The sequence below is a fragment of the Hyaena hyaena genome, unplaced genomic scaffold (genome assembly GCF_003009895.1).
Source record: "Hyaena hyaena isolate Hyena2069 unplaced genomic scaffold, ASM300989v1 scaffold_249, whole genome shotgun sequence".
Lineage (NCBI taxonomy): Eukaryota > Metazoa > Chordata > Mammalia > Carnivora > Hyaenidae > Hyaena > Hyaena hyaena.
Window position 1 is genome coordinate 993,422 of NW_024080880.1, and position 21,987 is coordinate 1,015,408.

The 21,987-nt window shown below is 37.6% G+C and overlaps 2 pseudogenes; one reads left to right on the top strand and one right to left on the bottom strand.

Annotated features, from left to right (window-relative positions):
- LOC120240078 overlaps positions 1-15,413 on the top strand; it is a 96,287-nt pseudogene extending 80,874 nt beyond the window's left edge.
- Positions 15,414-16,884: 1,471 nt separating this feature from the next.
- Positions 16,885-19,026, bottom strand: LOC120240079 (annotated as a pseudogene).
- Between the last annotated feature and the right edge of the window lie 2,961 nt (positions 19,027-21,987).

The window sequence follows — 21,987 nt, forward strand, 5'->3', positions numbered from 1 at the left end:
GGACACTTGTGGGGATGAGCACTGAGTGTTATGTGGAAACTAATTTGACAATAAACTATTTGTAAAAAAAAAAAAAAAAAAGAAAGTCAGCTTTGTGTTTGAATCCTTTTTTTTAAAAAATTTTATTATGGCTTCAGTTTCATTTTAAATATTATATTATATAAATACAGAAATTATATATATATATATGTATATGTATTCCTACACACACATACATATATAGTCTATCAGCACTTTTTTATAATTTTATGAGTATAGGAAAGTGAAAAATTTGTAGGGTGTCTGACAAATTTTTGTGGTAAACATTTTAAGTGTTAGACCTTCAAAATACTTGAAGTTTCTTTAAAGTGCCCTCTTAGAGATTTCTCTTTTAACATTTTAGACACATTTGGCTTTTCTAAAGCTAGGTATCAAGACAAAAAGATTCTGCAGAACATGTGATATCCAATCTGTCATGGGAGGCTTTGCTGCCATTTCTAAGAAATCTCCCTTTTTGGGTATGATCTTTGCTAGAATAGAAAAAGATTTCAACCAGAATACAACCTGTGATAAAATGTCACTGTACTGGTCCAGAATTACTTATAAGTCTCATTAGAAGTCATCTCTGTTTCTGCATGAAAAGTAAATATGATAAATTTTCATGAAAATAAAAATGTATAAGTAATAAAATAAATTCATTATAGTGAATATTTTAAAGGTAAAAACATGAGAAATCTGCTTTATTTAGTTAAGATGAACATATTTGTAGCTCTGGAAGGAGATAATTAATCTTTTTTAATATACTGGTCACCATAGACTTAGGCTGCCATTAACTTGAGTTGTCACTGACTAGTTCACAAATATATATGAGAGAGAGGTTAAAAATATGTGTATATGTGTGTGTGCATATGTATATGAATACACACATATAAAGAACCATATCCAATTTTAATAATATATGGATATTTATCTGTGCTGAAACTTCAAAATAAAATGCTTAAAATTTAACAGTTTAAAATATGTTTTAAACTAGACATAGGAAACAATATTTGTCTTCTCAATAAGAGTAATCGAAATAAAACACGAAAAAAACCTTGTATATTTTTAGATGTTTCAAGCATTGTCATAAAGTATAATTATTTTTAAACGTCTCAAAAGTAAATATTCATTACCAGTAGCTGAATATTATACATAGTTTTCAGTTTCAGTATTGGTCAAATGAGTAAGCAATGGTAGTATGTAGGAAAATCTTCACAAATGAAAGCCTTTATGTCCAAATTGTAAAAGGGCATATAAAGAAATTATGATAATACTAATGGCACAATTTACATTTCACAATATGATAATTAAGAAAAAATAAAAATGGAATACAAATATCAGACATAGGATATATTTGATGACTTGATTTTATTATATCAAGAAATTTCTAATATTATCCACTCATTGTTAATTGTTCAGAGGTACTGCTTTAAAGGCATCTTAAGTAAGATGAAACATTATTATTTATTTTATTCACAACGAGTATACATAATTAGTAAAATATTTCTAGTTCTATTGCTCCATCAGCTTTATATGAGGTCTTGATAGCTTGTCCACAGAGCCTAAGAGAATGCAGCATGAATATGTTTACAATTAGATTTACGAACAGGGAATAAGTGGACCTCTTCGTACTCCTTAAAAACATGAAGCACTCAATCTCTAGAGGAGAAACCAGCAGACCTGATATGGAGCCCAACAACAAAAACAAAAAAATAGCATGGGATGAGACTCATTATATGGATGGAATTCCACAAATAGTTGCTACATCCTGGTTGGCACATATTTGTTGTTCCAAACGCTCAGGTTAAGAAGAGGGGTAAACAATCCTGAACAATCTGTGTGGGTATTCTTCAATGAGAGAAATTAGAATGATCTTTCAGACAGGGAGTATGATTTAAATTTGAAGATTGTAACAATTGTACTATATAATAGGAATGATGATCAAAGAGATGGAAGAAGTTTGGAACAAGCTTTTGAAATAGATATGTGTAAACATATGGCATATCATTATTGCTACTTCTCTGTAATTTTCATCTCAATTGTGAGAGTAAAAGAAAAGCACATAAACCAACTGAAACGAAAATTGTGACAAGCATGAAAGATGGCATGAGAGAACACATACAAAAGGAAGTTTCTCACCCATGGTGAAAATACAGTATAAAAGGAAGTTTCTAACTCACAGTAAGAGCAATAATCAAGATTGATCCCATAATTATTGTATTATAGTTATTTTCATACAAAACCACAATACACCAGATTGAGAAGAACCCAAATTCTGTGGAAATACGATTAATGATCATATTTTAGTTTAGAGCCCACAGTAAAATATGAATACATGGTGTACTGGATTTTGTCTGCTTTTTGAATCACATTGAATTTGTTTCATAGGTTAGTAGGTTGTAGTCACATACTAGGCTAGTTTTTCATAAATGAAAGATAGATAAAATAGTTTATATATACTAAGTAATCCAAAAATTAAAATTTATTCTAAATACCAACAATTTAATAATGAAATATGACCATTATAAAAATAAAAGATGCAGTTGCATCCAACTGTGTATGAAATTCAATTTATGGGATCCAACTGATATTTTTCCTAATTTCTGCTTTTTTTCAGTATTTATAACCTTTAATGACATAAATGATAGCTCAAACTTTGATCTTACTGAGTAACTTCTAAAGATTTTAAATTTTGATAGACTTAAAAATTATCTTACTTAAATGGTCACTGATAGACTCAGAATTATCTTAATACTTCACAAACTATCCTTTTTTCCTATATAATTATAATTTTCTATGAAACGCCTTAGAAATGTTTTGAAAAAAAAGCAACATCACTGCTGAATTTCATATACACAAAGGTAAGTTGAAATGGTGTCTTATCATATATCAATTAGACTACAATGAACAATGACTATGTAGTTTGCAGTTTTCAGAAGTTAGAACATACATTACATCATGAGCAGAGTTGGCACTGTAAACAGAGCCAGGATTTGATTTCATATGTAAAAAGACTATCTGTAGGAACACTTGAACTATAGAGAAGACTTTTCTGTGGTTTCCTTTAAAAGCAATTTTCCCCATGCTTGGTTTCTGGGTCTTTTTAAATATCTCCAGACCATTTCACTACTAAGGCCATTAATTAACTGCCAAGATAACAAACACTCTTTTCTCTCCTTATAGGGAGATCACAGTGTGACAGTTGAATCCTCAAAGATAATGACCTAATATGTGTTGAACTGCATTTGAAAAGCTAGTGACCAAAAAAGTCTTAAAATTGTGATATTTTTATAAAATGTTTAATATCAGGTAAAATATCAGAATTCTGGCAGCTAAGAATATTTGAACCAAGATTAGAATCATATTAAAGGTTGTAGTTATTAAGAATAATTAAAACAATAGTATGGAACAGTAATTTTATTTTTTAAAATCTGAATCAATCCTGTTGAAAGGTACTATAAGTGACGAAATATGTATAGGATTATGTGAATTAATTATTTTTTGTCTGTCATCTATTTCTAGTCTTCATTGCAATATTATTTTAATATTTTAGGCCCTTATTTTTTCCTACATAAGGGATACTTTTTGTGGTTGATTTATAATAATTTCAAAAATTGACCTCTGTACAAAAATATGCAAACACACAAATAAAAATGAAAAATTTCCATATCAGTGTGTTAATAATCTCCTTTCATCCTGAGTGGATACTAATGCTAAATGTTAAAAAAACAATATTGAAGGAATACTAGATTTGGAGGAAAAGTAATGAATACTTTTAGTGTTGAACTGGAGGTCCTTTAAAAAAAAATCTAAGTACAGAAGATAACTAGTTAGGTTGAATTTATTTCCACTCAATATGATATCTAGGCTAGAAATAAAAACAGAGAAGTATGAGCAGATAGATGGTAGAAAAACCAAAGGGCACATGGAACTGTCTGTTGATGGTACATTGAGAAAGAAGAGAAATAGATCACAAACAGACTCGAGAGACAACAATCCAACCTTTAGGGATAGACTAAGGAAAGAAAGCCAATAATAGGAATTAAGAAACAAGGGCTCCTGGGTGACTCAGTCAGTTGAGCTTCTGACTTAATTTCCACTCAGGTTGTGATCCCAGGGTCATGGGATTGAGCCCCACATTGGGCTCCGGACTCAGCATGGAGCCTGTTTGAGATTCTCAATCTCTCTCTCTCTTTTTCTCTCTCTCTCTCTCCCCCTTCCCTCTCCTCCGCTCTCATTCTCTCTCTCTCTCAAATAAAAACAAAACAATACAAAACACAAAAACCCAAGAGTAACTTTGCCGTTTCCATTTCTTTAGCTGCACATAAAACCAGCCATATATTGTGGTTTCTTCAGTACAATGTCACTGGTATAGTTCTTCTTTCACGACCTACTTATATATGTTGTTTTACGTACATCAGCTAACCACAAGGTCTTGCCTCCAGTTGTGATTAGCTCCCTTTCATTTCTTCAATCCCAAACTCTACCTCATGTTCGCTTCCTGCTTTCTCTGGAAAAACTCATGCTGTTGTTAAATCCTACACACTCTACTATTTATATTTCCACTATAAAAGGCAGAATTTATGGTCACTATCTGAAAAAAGAAATTGGCAACAATTACAAAACAGAATACTTGCTAGTCTTCATAAATGTGATATTGAACTCACCTTGTTTTACTAAATGGGAATGGTCGAGATAGTCTTTCATAAGAAGAAAGTATACATCCTTGGGAATTAAGATAGGCAGGAGTAATGTAACAGAATGGCACACATATATTTCAGATGTCAGACAAAAATCAATGAGGTCACCAGCTCAGAGACATAAGGACATGGCCCCTTTCAGTTGTATAATTTCAGAGTAAAATGTTCAAATCAATAACTGATGTCACTGGAGTTAGTGTAATCTTTTCAAATGTATGATATAAACTGATTTTTTAAATAGTGGAAAAATATCATTCATCAAATATTAGTTCAAATATTGTATACATTAGAATCCCCAAAATATTGTATATAGATCATTTAATTAGGCAAAACCTATTGAAGAAATATATTGATTTATCTGAGAGAAATTATCAAACTCATTCTTGTCCACCAGTCACTAAAGATAAAAATTCAATTCATAATTCCTTTCATTATATAACTGTTATTCTAGATGTACAGAGAAACAAATGCAATATTATGCTGTTTCATGTATAGAACAGAATGCTGACATAGCACATAGAAAAATGTGAATACTCTTTCTTAATTAAAAAAAGCAGATATTCTGTTTGAAGTTTAAAACTAGAAGTACCTAATCATAGGGTAGGGTCCATGTAGTCTTCATCAATATACCTTGCTTATTTACTGTTTCTTTCAATGTCTATATCAGTTATACCATAACTTAGTCTCTCACGTGTAAATCTTGATTTTGTATGTAGGGTGGATGGATTTCTAGTAGTGAGATTATATTTAGGCTTTAAAAAATTTTTTCTATTGACAATTAATAGAGACTTAGTTTTTACAGGAAGTCACTGAATACATATTACATTTTTTGGCAAAGTTCATTAGGATCTCGAGGCAGCAGAATTATCTTCATTTTGCCCACTTCATTTGGGAGACTCCAGGGAAGAAACTGAGAGTTTCTATATAATGAGTATTGAACCACAGATACAGAGTATGTTCAAGACCATAGAAATCCAAATAAAACATCATAAAGACAAAACAAAATAATAAAAAAGGCAAAAGTAAGCACAGGGCAACTGAGAGTAAAATGTTAACCTGAGAAAATTCTTAATTGGCACTGGGTCATTTTCTGTTTCTTTCAGCCAAATATTTGTCTTCCTTTTTCTTTATCTCACATAAGAGGAAATAAATTTAAAAAGTGAGTTCCTGAAAAATTCTTATATGTGCTTTTCCTTTATTTGAACTTAATTTTTTCCTCCTTGTTTTCTTTTTTTAAAGTTTATGTATTTTGAGAGAGAGAGAGAGAGAGAAGTAGGGGTGGAGTGGGAGAGGGAGACAGAGAGAAACCCAAGCAGGATGCAGGGATCAAATTCAAGAACCATGAGATAATGCCCTGAGCCAAAGTCGGAGGCTTAACTTATTGAACCACCCAGGTACTCCTTCTTGTTTTCTTGATTCTTTTTAACATCTAGTGAGCTTGTATAATATATTTTATATCAGCACAACCATTGTCTATAAATAATGCTGTCCTGATCTTCATTTTCTCTACTCTTCACAGATTAGCCTCAGAATAGAGGTAGAAGCATAAAATAAATCCTTTTTGAACTGTATTCTGCCCAGGCAGAAGTTCATCATAACAGATTAGCTGTAGAAGGCTGCCATACTACTGTTTTATATGTTGATAATGAGTTCTCACTAAAGTCAGAGAATGACTGGCATATTAAAACCAATAGCAGAAATTAAAATTAACTGATGACATATAAATTTTTAGTTATAAAACCATATCATATTTAAAAACTTAGTTGTTTCATGAATGCATACATATTTCACTGAGGGAATGTAGGCTGTATGTTAGATTTTATGAGAATTGTTGCATATTGGAATCATCTGGAGAGCCTTAAGTAATGATGATCCCTGGGTCTCATCTATACACTGATTAAATTGGTCTTCACTAATTATATTAATTTTCAAAATCTCTTAAAGCTATTTAGAAAAGGTTGAGAAACACTGACCAAAGTCATATAAAACACAGCTCTTAATTCCATACTGATTAATCAATGTATATAAAGATACATAAATTAAGAAAGTACGGGAAAGTTCAGTATGATTCTATTTTATGGTGATATTTTGCCAGATAACTTATACATATCCAAGTCTGTCTTCAACAATTCAACTTATTTCTCAAGGTACTAAAGAAACAAATATGCACAGGAAAAGGCAACAAAAATGTACCCTTTATTATTATTTGGGGTTTTAGAAAATTAAGCCAAATTAAGTGAAAAAAGTAAAAAAATGACAAGAAAAAAACAATAAAATTCCAAACTGAAAAATACAAAAAAACATAAAGGACATTAAAATCAGGTTATATAAAAAAATGAAAGAATTTGACAACAAGAAAGAAGACAAAAATTACCAATGCCAGGAATGAAAGAGGGACTATAACTAAATTATATAGGCAAAAGGTAATAAGAGCCGATTATGAAAAACTCTATGCTTATAAATCCAACAAATTTGTTTAAATCAGTTTATTTTCCCCCAAATCACAGGTAAAATTAGCATATATCTATAACTATATCTACATGTCATGAAGAAATTTAGTTGAATTAAAAATATTTTGAATAATATCTGGCCAATAATGTTTTCAAGGGCAATTCTGACAAGCTTAATTTCTTTATTTCAGTCCATGAAGTGTCCAACTCTTGATTTCGGCTCAGGTCATGATCTCATGGTTCCTGGGTTCAAGCCTCCACTGTTACTCCAGAACCTGCTTGGGATTCTCTTTCCCTCTTTCTTTGCCCCTCCCCAGCTTTCATGTGTGTGCACTCTCTCTCACAATAAATATATAAAAACAAAAGGTTGATATTTGTATACATTACAAAATAATCACCACAGCAAGTCCAGTTAACATCTGTCAACATACATACAAAAAAATTATTTCTCGTGTGAGTACTTTTAGGATATACTCTGTTACTGAATTTCAAATGTGCAATATAGTATATTATTAACTTAGTTATAATGCTGTATATTTCATCTCCATTATTTTATAACTCGAAATTTGTACCTCTTGACCACCATCCCACCTACCACTCCCACCCCATCCCCCACCTCTGGCAACCACCAATCTATTCTCTTATTTATGAGCTTGTTTTTTTGTTTGTTTTCAGATTCCACAAATACATGAGATCATATGATGTTTGCCTTTCTCTGATTCACTTATTTCAATTAGTATCCACCCATGCTGTTGCAAATAGCAAAATTTTATTCTTTTTTGTGGCTGAACAATATTCCATTGTACATGTATATATACCACAGTTTCTTTATCCATTTATCTATCCATGGACACGTGGGCTATTTCCATATCTTAGCTACTATAAATAATGCAAAGAACATGAAGTGCATACATATTTTCAACTTATTGTTTTCATTTTCTTTATATAAATAACCAGAGGTGTAATGCCATGGTTTGTGCAACAGAGAGTTATTCATCAATTGAAGAACAGTTTGTGGATATATCATAGACTCTAAGACTCTGGCATGAGCTTTAAGACATTAGATGACTAGGGGGCTTCGAGATACTCATGATAAATGCTTATTTTTCAAACACCAGATAATAAGTTTGAGTGATTCAACACTAATTTATCGTACAACAGAAATGGTGTCTTTGGTATGGCTTAGACAATTAGAAAGGGCAAAATTATATTATATAAATAGGTGTTCTAGACCCGGTTGTTCCCTATCACTATTGCAATGATATTTATCTCTCTCACTTTGCACGTAGCTGCCTAAGACCAGAAAGATATCAAAGAAGGAAATACTAGTTCCCATTTGATGACTAGGTTAGCTCAGTATACTGGTGTGAGCTAAATATAGAATGTTTCAACATTACTGGTCTAGAACCAAGGAATGGAAGTTATGATAGCCCCTCTCGTTGACACTCTGGGGAATTTATCATAAACCCATATTTTCAACTCTATTAAGCTTTTCTTTTTGATTTGATTTCTTGCTGTTGATTTCCTGGGGGAGAGCTTTTCTACCTGGGAATACAGTACGGGTTCAACTAAACCTATATCTGTTGTCTGGTCACTGTGTGTTGTTTGTACCAGGCAAAAAAAAGTTGTTCCTACATTAGTAGGGATAATTGACTTTAATTATCGTGGTGAAATACAGCTGCTGCCATAAAATCAAGACAGGAAGAATATGGCTGCAACTCCGGAGATTTACTGATGTACTCGTCTATGCTTCTATATATGGAAGCAACATAAAGAGAGAATCATAGGAACAATGAACTGACAACTGCACAATTATCTTGGAGATAAAGTCAAGAATTGAATGTTCTACTTCATTCCCACCTAGGTATTTTAATTTAATATTTACACATTAAAAACTAAAATGGAATACCTTGAGGATAAATGAAAAATATTCAGGCAGACATATAAAGTATTTGAAAATTATTTTAGGATTGGGGATTATTGTGTACACACAGAAGAAAAATCTGAAGCAAGATCAATAGTCCATTTGCACTTGTGTAGAATAAATAGTTTAAACAAATTTAAAATGAATCAGCAAATTAGACAGATTCAATTTTCCAGATGGTCAACAAACTAAAACAGCACTTTCACATCGTACAGCTTTTTTTAGGTATAAATGTGATTAATATACATTATATCAAGTCAGTTAGGCTTCATTCAATTATTAGCTTTCATCAGATACAGTGAAAAAGATTTTCCTTAGAACAACATATAAAAAATTTAAATCTCTTAGACTATTTTGTTTCTAAAAGATGCAAGTATAAACTTCTGCTCTGGCATGTAAATAGTACGGAAGTTAGCACTCTGTCCTTAAAATAACATCAAGCTACACAAACTGTAAAACAGCCTTTTTAAAGAGCCAACAGAGAAATGAGGCCACTGGGCAAGCTGCTGCACCCAAAACTGGAGAGAAGGGCAGATATAGAGAATGACATAGAATAACAACCTACCAGGAGCAAAAGCCATTGCAGGCGCCAATATCAGTAGGCACACTTAACAGCGTGCTTGAAGAACTGTTGGCAGCTCTGTGGGGAATATCTTGAGTTAAAATCTCTGGGAATCCCAAGTGTTAGTGTGTACCCCCACACTTTCATGAGCTTCATCTCCAGGATTACCGCTAGCTTCTCACTGTGAAGAATGAAGAAAAATCCCTTAGTGCTTTCTAAATACTTACTTGATTGCTGTAGCTTTATTTGAAAAATAAATTTCTAGTCTGAGACTCCAATTATGTCTGGTTTATTTCATGAAGCATGATGTCTATCCATGTTGTCAAAAATGGCAGAATTTCCTTTATTTAAAATGGTTGAATAGTATAGTATATACATATAAATATATACTATATATGATACATAATATTTTGTAACTTTCTTTATCCATTCATCTGTTGGTGAATTTAATGATCTATGCTTTTTTTTTTTTTTTTTACATAAGAGTACTAGCAACACTTCAACCAGATCTCTACAATCATTATGGTAGATGAAAGTCTCTATATACATTTTAATTAGTTTTTGTGGTAAGACTACAACCTTGATGTAGCTTATCAGTTATATGTAACTGGATTCAATGAACATTGCCTATTAAGGCAATTGTTTCCTTTTTTTTTTTAATTTTTTTTTTTTAAATTTCTAGGAGAGAGAGACAGCGTGAGCAGGGGAGGGTTAGACAGAGAGGGAGTCACAGACTGAAACAGGCTCCAGGCTCTGAGCTGGCAGTCAGCACAGAGCCCGACGCGGGGCTCGAACCCACGAACCGTGAGATCATGACCTAAGCGAAAGTCGGACGCTTAACCAAGCCACCCAGGCACCCCTCCTTTTGTATGTCACTTCTTTCATGAGCTTCACTTACATTGTTTTAAAATCTTGTGGTTTATAAAATAGGAAAGGTAATCTTAAAATATTCCTATATAGTCGGAGTAGTATCATTTTTAGATGAAGAAATCAGTGATCAAGGAGGAAAAATTTTTGACAGTTTACAAAGAAATGTGTTTTGAAATTTATGAGTAAACTACTGCTTCAAAATCTGTGGTTTTATTCAATACTTACTCTATGCATTATGTAATAATGCACTATAAACATTATAATAAAAATAAAAAATTGAACCACAACAGTAAATTTATAAAATTGACTAATACACAATTGAAAATAAGGCTGTCCATATTATGAGTCATTGGGGGGATATGCAATTCTTAATGGATGAGAAATGGTTTAATCTATATATTAGAACACTATATATCATGAACATTGATCTCCAACATAATACATTTATATCAGTTTCTATCAATGTGAACTACTTTATTGTTGACAAATGATGGTCATTCTAGGACATTGGTATTTAGGAGATAAAGATACAACCTTTTTTAACCCATTGCCTTCTTACAGGGAAAATAAAAATTAAAGCAAACTGTAATATTAAATGCTTTAGTGTTGAATATGTTTACCACTACAAAAAAGGAAAAATATTTTCCTAGAATTTTTATTCTAAATATCCTTCCAAATTAAAAATATATTACTGTGCTGGATATCAAGCCCAGTCCCCAAGAAAAGCACATATTAGTTTCACATGTCACTGACGAGTGTTTTATATAGTCACTTTAAATCATAGCAGGGTAGTTGGCATTACACAATTTTATCTTGGCTCAAGAATTAACCAACAGCTGAGAACTTTACCTGTAGTTTCACTCAATATGATTTTAATGGACTAGTTCATGGCAGGAAAATGCCATCATAATTAAAATGAATCTTTTAGGTTTATGAATCCTTATAGAAACTAACTCAAGTAGGATATCAACTGAGGTTACAAAGAATATTTCAAACTTGAAATTGTCCCAAATACTCTGAATATGTGGCATCTTTTATGAACTCTTAGTTTATCATATTTTCTATCTTAATATATAATAATCATCAACTAAATATTAAGTCTGTTTTAACAGGTGCTATGGACCAAAGGTTAACACTCTTCCCTTGAAGAGAGTTATTTGTACCTTAAGGCTGTACTCTGAATCCCTTGACTTTGCAAGATAGCATCAAACTTCTGGATGAGAAACAACAAACACAATGCCCTATTTATGGAAGGTTTCTAGTATTAAAGTCATTGAGGCAGATTCCAAACCATTTTTTTCTTCACTAACATTTTATTTTATTTAAAAAAGTATTTTTAATGGTTTCTTTAATTTTGAGAGAGATAGAGAGACAGAGTATGAGTAGGGTAGAGGCAGAGAGAGAGGGAGACACAGAATCTAAAACAGACTCCAGGGTCTGAGCTGTCAGCACAGAGCCAAACATAGGGCTCAAACCCACAAATCATGAGATCATGACCTGAGCTGAAGTCAGATGCTCAACCTGGCCCAAGCTTTGTATTAGGGATAAATTAAACAATAGCTGAACTTAGGATTTTTAATTCTGTAGATGTTTACCAAATTTTGTCTTTTCATCACTTTTGGTCTTTCCTGCATACAGATACCTTTTATAAGTTCTGAAGAATTCAGAATTTGAAAAGTCACATTACATTTGGCCATTTGCATTATTTTAACATTCAGTGGTCTGATTTTTAGAACAGGTTTCTTTGATTCCAAATATATGATTTGTTCCCAAATCATACATTTTCTTTAAACTCTTGTATTTATTTGCTTTTCATAGGTAAAATAAAAAGAAAATAAAGAAATTAACTATACACAGTTATAAGATTTAGTAATCAAATAGGCTGAAGTATTTAGGTGAAATGGCACTGTTTTTGAGGTAATAACCTACCTGGGGAATTTAAATGCAAAAATGTAATGCCATGAGAATTTCCCTACTGTATATCTCTGATTTCCAAGAATATATGTAAAATACTGTGGAAAAATTTCTATATCATTACATTAGTGAAGCTTTGATGAATAATATGCCATATTCTAATTTTGAAAGTAAAATATTATGATTGAAAATATTCTGAATTTCTATTTTATTCATAGATATGACTGCATTATGAATTATTTATACATATCTGTTCAGATACATTTTTACTTTTCATTAACATACTCATAAAGTGGAAAAATTTCTCTCATAAAAGAAGTTTTATCACATAAATTGTGTAATGTCAAGGTGTACATTTACTATTATAATTATAGTGAGGTTACTAAAGTAAAAATGTAGTATTGGAAAAATATTTTGAAAATATATACTTATGTAAAGTTATTGAAGTGTTTAAAGTTCTTCGATATTTAAATGATAATTAGTTTTGTTCATTAAATGAAATACTGCATACACATAAATAAGTACATATAACAAGAAAAATTTCATTGATATGATAAAATCAGAGTATAATGAATAAAACTAAAGAAATACTCATAAATAGTAAATTATATTGTAAATTCTTGGTAAATGATGTCAGTAAAATCACAAAAATGTTTTGGAATGAGCAGGATTTGAAATGATTCACAAATATGTATAATGATGTGCTCCTCTTAGACATTATTAAATGCTACCTGTGTTGGCTAAATATGTACTACTTAACTTTATATATTACAAATGTAACATTATATGTTTATAATTTTATTTAAACATTGTCCATATTGGGTAATATATTATTATTTAGACATGAATACAAGTCTTATAGTTTTTATAAAAATTTGAATCTAAAGTACATAACAGAGAAAAAAACATTGGATATATATTATACATAAATTTTTTCAAGAGAGAAAATTATTTCCATTAATAAAATATGTACTTAATTAGTATATTAAATAAATGAAATAAATTGGATACATATGTTTTGATTTAATTAATAAGTAGCACCTCATCCTTTCTCAATTTTCTAAACTTGGTTATTGGGGGAACTCAGTGGAAGAAGAAACTATGCATATTATTCTGTTAAACAAAATAAAAATGTATAAAATAATACCATTTCTATAAATAAATTTAAGACATTTGGGTAGTTTAGAATTAATGACAAACATTAATTTATCAATTGTTTTTATATAAGAAAGCCTATTTTTACCTATTCTATACAGTATTTCTTACCATGAAAACAAAAAGAAATTTAAATTTTCTATCATGATAAACATTGATATCTAAGAATAACTTTTTAAATTGTTACCCAAAACCTTTGTGTTCATAAGTGTGTTAGTTTTATTGTCCTAAAATAAATTAAATCTGCATACCTAAAATAAGATTAAAGAAAAAAATTATAGAGTTCTTAAAATATGGAGTTTTAAATTTTATAAACTACCAATATGCTAATTGCTATCAACTGTCTTTTTATATAAGACCTGTAAAAATAGCTCTCATAATTAAAGCCAAAAGTCTTCCTCTCCAGAACTCGGATAAAACACTAAATTAAGACATGATCATTGCATTTAAAGTTTGATGAGTCAAATTTACACTTAATTTCACTTAATCTCGACACGGGACTGCACGGGGCGAGGCACGCAAGAAGGGCAAGAGGCCTGGCATTGTGTCGCCGCTGAAATGAGTGAAAAGCATTAAGATAAGAAAGCTTGGGACAAAGTGACAGAAAGGAGAGGGTTCGCACCCTGTGGTGCTGTCCTTGCCTGAGCGTGTGCGCTGGCCACGGTGCTGAGCAACTTAGATGGAGGAGGTGAAGTACTTAGTCCTCGGTTAGCATACCCACCTCGGTACTCAAAAGGTCTCCAGGGGGAATGATACCCGCATTTCGCAGACCGCAAAGCACACTGTTTCCCCGGCGCTTGCGCATGAGCACGGTGCTGTGAGCAGCCTGTCTTCCCACAGCGTGAAGCTGGCCTGGACGGACCAGACCTACACCCTCTTAGGGTCCCCACGCGGAACACTGCCGCCGTCTCCCATTTCCGGGATGAAGTCTTGCTTCTGGAGGTCCTGAAGACAGCCCAGGATGTTTCCCCAGCCAGAGTTCGTGAGTGCCAAGTCCCAGGGGCCTCAGCCCAGACTCCCTGTCCCAAAGCAGTGTGGGGCCTGTGGAGGCCAGCTGCCTGGCCAGACTGGCTGCAGACACCCGTGTCGCTGTAGTAGAAGAGCTGTGTTCGCTGGTCAGCCGAGTCTTCCGGGTTGTTTACATGGAGTCCACCATGACTTTCTGGGCAGAGTACTGTCTTATTGGGCCTCGACACCCACCCACCATCGGTCCCCCCTCTCCCACCAAAGTGGATGTCAAAAGTCCCTGCGAGGCCCAAGCCAGTTCTTTCTCCTTACTGAGTGTACGTGTTATGCCCGAATCGTGAGTCTCCAGAGACCTCCGAGGAGCCAGCACCAATGCAAGAACAAAAGGGTTTTTAGGTCTTTATTACAAGCTGGAGCAGGGGCTCACCTGCCTGCCAGCACAGCAGCAGCAAAGTGAAGCCCCGAACAGTGGCAAGCAGGGTTTGTATGCGGGAAGGATGGGGGTGTTACCGTGCACACGTTGTACGTTTTGCATCATTACATAAGCACCAATCATAATTGTACAGCACCCATAGTAACAGCATAGTAACAGTTTGGACCATTCAGTATCTGCAAGGCGTCCATTACATTTGGCGGGACCCAAGCATGACCTTTGAGAGTCTTTTAAAATGACCAGTTATGAGGTGGGCTCAGAGAATCTACGTGGGGCTCCTGCAAGCGGTGATTGATTGGCAAGTTTATACAAAGTAACTACCTGCAGTTCCCAGCCCTGAGTGGTCTCCAAGACTACAGGAATGTTACACATTTCTTTTGATTGGCAGATCCGAGGGAGGTCAAAAGGTGGCTTCAGCTGAGGCTTTTCCTGGACTGGGACTACATGCAGCCTGAGGTTGTTTCTAACGGAGGACTTAATTTCAGGCTCCTCATTCCCCCCTTCTCTTGTGTATTTGAAGGCCCAATCATGGGTCTTCTGTCGGGTCCTCATCATTAGGGTGGTGGTACTGGGACCTAAGTACTATGGGTTGTATTGCCCCCAGGCATTCTTGCATGAAGGTGGGAAATCTATTTAAAATGCAAGGTCCCAAGGTCAGGAGTAGCAACAGAAGAGCTAGGGGGCCTGCCAAGGCTGTAATGAGAGTGGTGAGCCAGGGGGACCAGTTAAAGATGTTTTCGTACCAATTTTGGCTCTGTTCTTTCATTTTCAACCAAAGTGGGAATAAAAGATCCTAAAGACGAATGTATCACATAATATAGTAGTTAGAAAAACCTAGCTCCTTCAACATTGAGAAGTTTTAACTATGAAATCAAAGACCTGATAAAGATGAAACCTAAAGCTTTGGTTTTCTTGGCAGAAAAAGGAGAACACCTTTGTTTACATTGTCTTGTCAAGAGCAGATTTACAATCCAAGAAAACTTCATCTTTTGACCAGAGAGAAAAGTAGAGTTTTAACATTTATTTCAACCTGAGTCTATCCTGAACACACATAAAATTCCTTTTCAAAGATTTCCCTTCACGGACCTTCTACACCTTTCCTTTGTCTTTAAACTTTGTCCCAAAACCATTTCTCTCTAAACAACCAGTCCTATTTAGGACAAAATTACTTTCTTTTACCCTCAACAAAAATGTATTTCCATTTCTTGCATCTTTTTTTATGTATCTCTCAGTTTTCTATCCAGGATTTCTTTCCATATTTTCCATCAGTTTTAAGTACACTTAGCAGAATTTTAACTCAGGAAACCTTAGTTTCCAATTGAGGACTTAGTAACCAATTGAGAGGTGGTAAATTCAGAAACCAATTAAGCATAAACCATGTTTTTCAAAGGGTCCAAATAGTCTTACTTTCTTTACAACAGGAAGCTGAAAACTCAAACTTATGTTTAGTAATCATGCATTCTATTTGGATAGGCCAGACATGTTTTAAAAAGGAGTTAATACAATCTGGTAGGGGGAGTTGTGCACCCCATAGAGTGCAAAGGGAAGGAGAGCCACCCAGTCTCCGCCAGTCTCCAAGGTCAATTTAGTTAAGGTCTCTTTTAGGGTTCTATTAATTTTTTCTACCAGTACTGAACTTTGGGGTCTGTGCGCAGAGTATAATTTTCAATCAATCCCCAGGGTCGTGGCTAGGCTCTGACTTACCTTGGACACAAAAGCTGGTCCATTATCTGACCCTATCATCTGAGGAAATCCATACTTTGGTAAGGTGTCTTCTAGCAGTTTCTTTGCCACCACCTGTGCAGTCTCGTGTTTGGTGGGATATGCCTCAGTCCATCCTGAAAAAGTATCTATAAACACTAGTAGATATTTGTACCCATATAGTCCTGATTTTACCTCAGCGGAGTCTGTCTCTCAGTAGGCTCCGGGTCGTCTTCTCTCAGGTGGGTACCAGGGTTGTAAGGATTTTTCATGGCGTTAGTGAGTTGGCATGCCTTGCAATTGGCCACAATCTGTCCAATCTTAGAGTTAGCATCTCTGATTTTTATCTTAGCATGGCAAACTAAATCTTGCATTCTTTTGATTCCCATATGGGAGGCACGGTGTATCTTGGTTAGGGCTCTCATCCCTAGATCTTCAGGGAGGATGAGTTTGTCATCTGCTGATTTATACCATCCTTCTAGGTATTTGGTCATAGGCAGCTTTTTGATCCATTGTAAACCTTCTTTGCTATATTCGGGGACTTTAGGGAGAGCAGGATCTCCAGGGTCAACCAGGGTGACAGCCAGGGTATGATTGGCCCTAAGAGCAGCTTGCTTGGCTGCTTGGTCTGCTAGGTTGTTGCCCTTTTTTGCTTCCAGGGACATGGGGTATTTGGCAGACCCAGGCGGGGTCTGCCCCAGGCTTCAATTCCACGAACACTGGGGGCCTATGCTTTGCTAACCCTGTGCCTCCAGTCTCAGCCCACGCTGATGGGAACTGTTGGAGCCAAGGCTGAATCCCTGCATCTGGTGTCAGCGGCGCCTCATGCAGGCGGTATTTGTCCATCAGCCCCAAGGTGAGCACATGTATTGGCTGCCCAGCCATGTCTAATACCTTAGTCCCTTCGGCCGAAAAATGAATCTGAGTTCCCAGCTTGGTCAGCAGATTGCGGCCTAGCAAGGGGTATGGGCAGTCTGGGATGACCATAAAGGAGTGGGATACTCGGCCCACACCAAGATCGACCGTTCTTTGGGTAGTCCATGGATACTGCTTCATCCCTGTGGCCCCTTGGACCCATGATGTCTTGTTTGACAGGGGGCCAGCTGGTTGCTGGAGCACAGAATGTTGAGCCCCAGTGTCCACTAAGAACTTGGTGGACCTCCCCTCCACTTTTAGGGTTACCCTGGGTTCGGGGAGGAGTGCCAAACCCCGTCTCCCCTAATCGCTGTCAGATCCCATTACTAAAATGGGAGCTTTGGACTTTCTCTTGGGTCAATCTTTAGCCCAGTGTCCTTCTTCATTGCAGTAGGCACACTGATTTTTGCTTAATCGGGGGCACCCTCTGAGCCACTAGGAGTTCTCCTTACCTTCTTCTCCTGAAGCCAACTGCCTGAGGTGTCTTCTCCGGTCCTCCGATTCTGCAGTTGCCGCTAGTAGGATCTCAGCCAAGCCCTGGTTTTGTCTCTTCTCAGCTCTTATCTGTTTATCCTCTACACTTTCCCTATTGCTATATACCCTTTCTGCCACAACCACTAGATCTTGGAGGCTCTTTTCTCCTAGACATTCTAATTTCTGAAGTTTTCTCCGAATGTTGGGAGCAGACTGATTGATAAAAGCCATAGCCACTGCAGCTAGGTTTGCAGGGGCCTCAGGATCCATAGGGGTGTACTGGCGGAATGCCTCCATTATTCTCTCCATTTTTCTCTCAAGGAATGCTGCGGGGCTTTCCTCTGGTCCCTGACTGACATTATATACCTACTAACATTATTAGCCATGTTAGTAGGCTTGCGAGCCGCAGCCTTGAGACCTGCCAACAGAGTCTGGCGGTAGACTAAGAGACTCTCCTTACCTTTAGCTGTGTTGTAGTCCTAATCTGGCTGTGCCAGGGGAAACCCAGTGTCAATTCGAGCCTGGTCAGTAGTGGGAACTACAGTGGGCCCAGGAACCAATTTCCTGGCTTCCGACTGGATTCTTTCCCGCTCCTCAGTAGTGAACAGAACCTGCAACAATTGCTGGAAATCATCCCAGGTGGGCTGATGAGTGAACAAAACAGTTTCTAATAGGTTAATAAGGGTGAGGGGATTCTCCAAGAACAGAGCATTTTGGGACCTCCAATTGTACAGATCGCTTGTGGTGAAGGGCCACTAATGGTGGTTCTGGTTGCCCCTATCATCATGGGGACCGTGGCCCTCAGGGGCAGGACAGTAGAGTCTGGTCCCTCGGGCGTCATTCCACGGAGGCTTCGTGTCCCTTGGGCGGGGCCCATTTCTGCCCACCTCAGGGCCACTGGGCTGGTGGGGCAGGGGGCGCCAGCGGTTTTGGGTGGTACCCATGCCCCTCCTGCTTGGTCCTGTGGAGGGGGTTGATAAGGAGGGGGAGAAGTTAATTTTTCCTTTGTTCCACCCTGTAAGTAAGAAAGGGTAGAGTGGCACAGAGGGTTTGGTTTCCTTTTTTCGGCTGCTATGAAGCCCCGGTGGGTGGGTGCTTTTCAACCACTGCCAGGGCGTCAGGTTTCTGTGGAGGCAAGAAACTTTTAATCCAAGGGCGTGGGTTATCTATTGAAAGTGGGCCATTCTGAGCTGCAGTAAGTTTGAAATGGACCCTTCCTGACAATCACCGAGAGGTTATGAGCTCGTTTTTTTTTAACCTCTCCAAAATGGGCTAACATTAAGTCTAGGGGTTTGGATGAAATCTGTCCATCCCATAGCGTCAGTCTCAGTCACAAGGTGGTGAACACCAACAGAGAAAATCGACAGTCACAGACAGACACAGACACAGAAGACTGGACAACAGAAAAGTGAGATACCGGCCTCAAGCCCAAGCTGGTTCTCGGTAGCAACTCACTCTGCCTTTTACCGAGTTCTACCTAAGAGAGGGGCAATCAGAAAAGTGAGACACTGGTTTCCTTCGAAGTCAGGGGCACTGAGTCCCCTCCACCAATAGGGGCGCCGAGTCCCCTCTACAGATAGGGGCACAGAGTCCCCTCCACAGATAGAGGCACAGGGTCCCCTCCACAGATAGGGGCTCCGGGTCCCCTCCACAGATAGGGGCACAGAGTCCCCTCCACAGATAGGGGCTCCGGGTCCCCTCCACAGATGGGGGCACAGAGTCCCCTCCACAGATAGGGGCCCAGAGTCCCCTCCACAGATAGGGGCTCAGAGTCCCCTCCACAGATGGGGGCCTGGAACGTCTTCACAGGATCCCTCGTGGCCATGGCCCTTTGGCGCGTCCACCCCAACTGTTATTGGCCACCTCCATAAACAACTTTACCCGGGATCACCAGAACACAGAACATAGAACTGATGGACTAGACAAACAGAGACAAACGGTTTCTTACCGGCTGATTGACCCTTTGGATTGGGGATCCTGGGGGGTCTTAGGGTTCCTGGCCAACGCACCAAATGTTATGCCCGAATCCCAAGTCCCCAGAGACCTCCAAGGAGCCGACACCAGCACCGATGCAAGAACAAAAGGGTCTTTATTACAAGCTCGAGCAGGGGCTCACCCGTCTCCCAGCGCAGCAGCAGCAAGATGAAGCCCGGAACAGTGGCAAGCAGGGTTTTTATGGGGGAAGGGAGGGGGTGTTATCGTGCACACGTTGTACGTTTTGCATCATTACATAAGCACCAATCATAATTGTACAGCACCCATAGTAACAGCATAGTAACAGTTTGGACCATTCAGTATCTGCAAGGCGTCCGTTACATTTGGCGGGACCCAAGCATGACCTTTGAGAGTCTTTTAAAATGACCAGTTATGAGGTGGGCTCAGAGACTCTACGTGGGGCTCCTGCAAGTGGCGATTGATTGGCAAGTTTATACAAAGTAACTACCTGCAGTTCCCAGCCCTGAGTGGTCTCCAAGACTACAGGAATGTTACACATTTCTTTTGGTTGGCAGATCCGAAGGAGGTCCGAGGGTGGCTTCAGCTGAGGCTTTTCCTGGACTGGGACTACATGCAGCCTGAGGTTGTTTCTAACGGAGGTCTTAATTTCAGGCTCCTCATACGCAGGCAGGGTGTGTCACGGCCTGGCCCTTGTGCAAGCAGGGGTTGCCTCACGCTGTGACCATCGGCGAGCGCTCGGAGCACCGTCGCTGCTGAGCGGCTGCGTCGCCGCTCGTGCTGACCGGGTGCGCGCGACTCCTGCGGCGGGAATTCCAGCTTGGCGCCCGGCTTCAGCACCAGGAGCAAGAAGGGGCCTCAGTCCCCGGGCTTGGCCTCAACCTGAGGCAGCTCTCCGGGAACAGCTACAAGTTCAGGCTGCTTCTCCTGCAGCCCTTCATCCTTTAGGAGGACTTCCAGCAGCCTGAGAATTTCCTGGAGACCGTTTGGGCTAAGGATGGCTGTGGAATCATCACGGTAAGAGCAAGGCCTGAGCGGCTCACATCCCCACCCACACCCTTACTTGTCTTGGCCTTCTTGGGTAGAGGCTCCGTGGGTCTCTGTGCTTCTGTCCTTTCCCTAGCCCTGGGTTCCAGGCTGGGCGAGATGATTCCGGGAATAGGTGGCCCTTTTTGTGAGGAAGCGCGAATATATAAAACAAAAACAAAAACAAACAAACAAAAAGCCAGTATATCAAGCAACATAAAATAACTCACTTTATTATATATTAGGCTGCATGATACAGATGTTTTCATTTTCTGCAGCATTGACTGAAATGTTCTTTCTCCTGACACCTCCTTATAGAAATGTGTTCTAACTACATCTACATAAAATACCTTGCAAACGGCAAGGCTGCATTTTTTAATCCATTCATTTGTTCAACAAGAATTAATTGAATGTAAGGATGGGTTCATTTAAAATAATTTTCTGATAGTCCCACAGATAATGTCACATAGGTAATGTTGACTTTTTCGTTGCCTAACAATTTATTTATTTTTATTTTTTTTTTTACAAATAGTTTATTGTCAAATTAGTTTCCACATAACACCCAGTGCTCATCCCCACGAGTGCCCTCCTCCGTGCCCATCCCCCCTCCCCCCCTACATCCATCAGTCCTCAGTTTTTGTCAGCATTCAAGAGTCTCTCATGGTTTGCCTCTCTCCCTTTCCCCCACCATTTCCCCCCTTCTTCTCCCCCTTGGTCCTCTGTTAAGTTCCTTCTAATCCTCCTATACGTGCAAACATATATTTGTCCTTCTCTGCTTGATATTTTCACTCAGCATAACACCCTCAAGGTCCATCCATGTTGCTACACATGGCCAGATTTCATTGTTTCTCATTGCCATGTAGTATTCCATGGTATAGATAAACCACATCTTCTTGATCCATTCGTCCGTTGATGGACACTTAGGC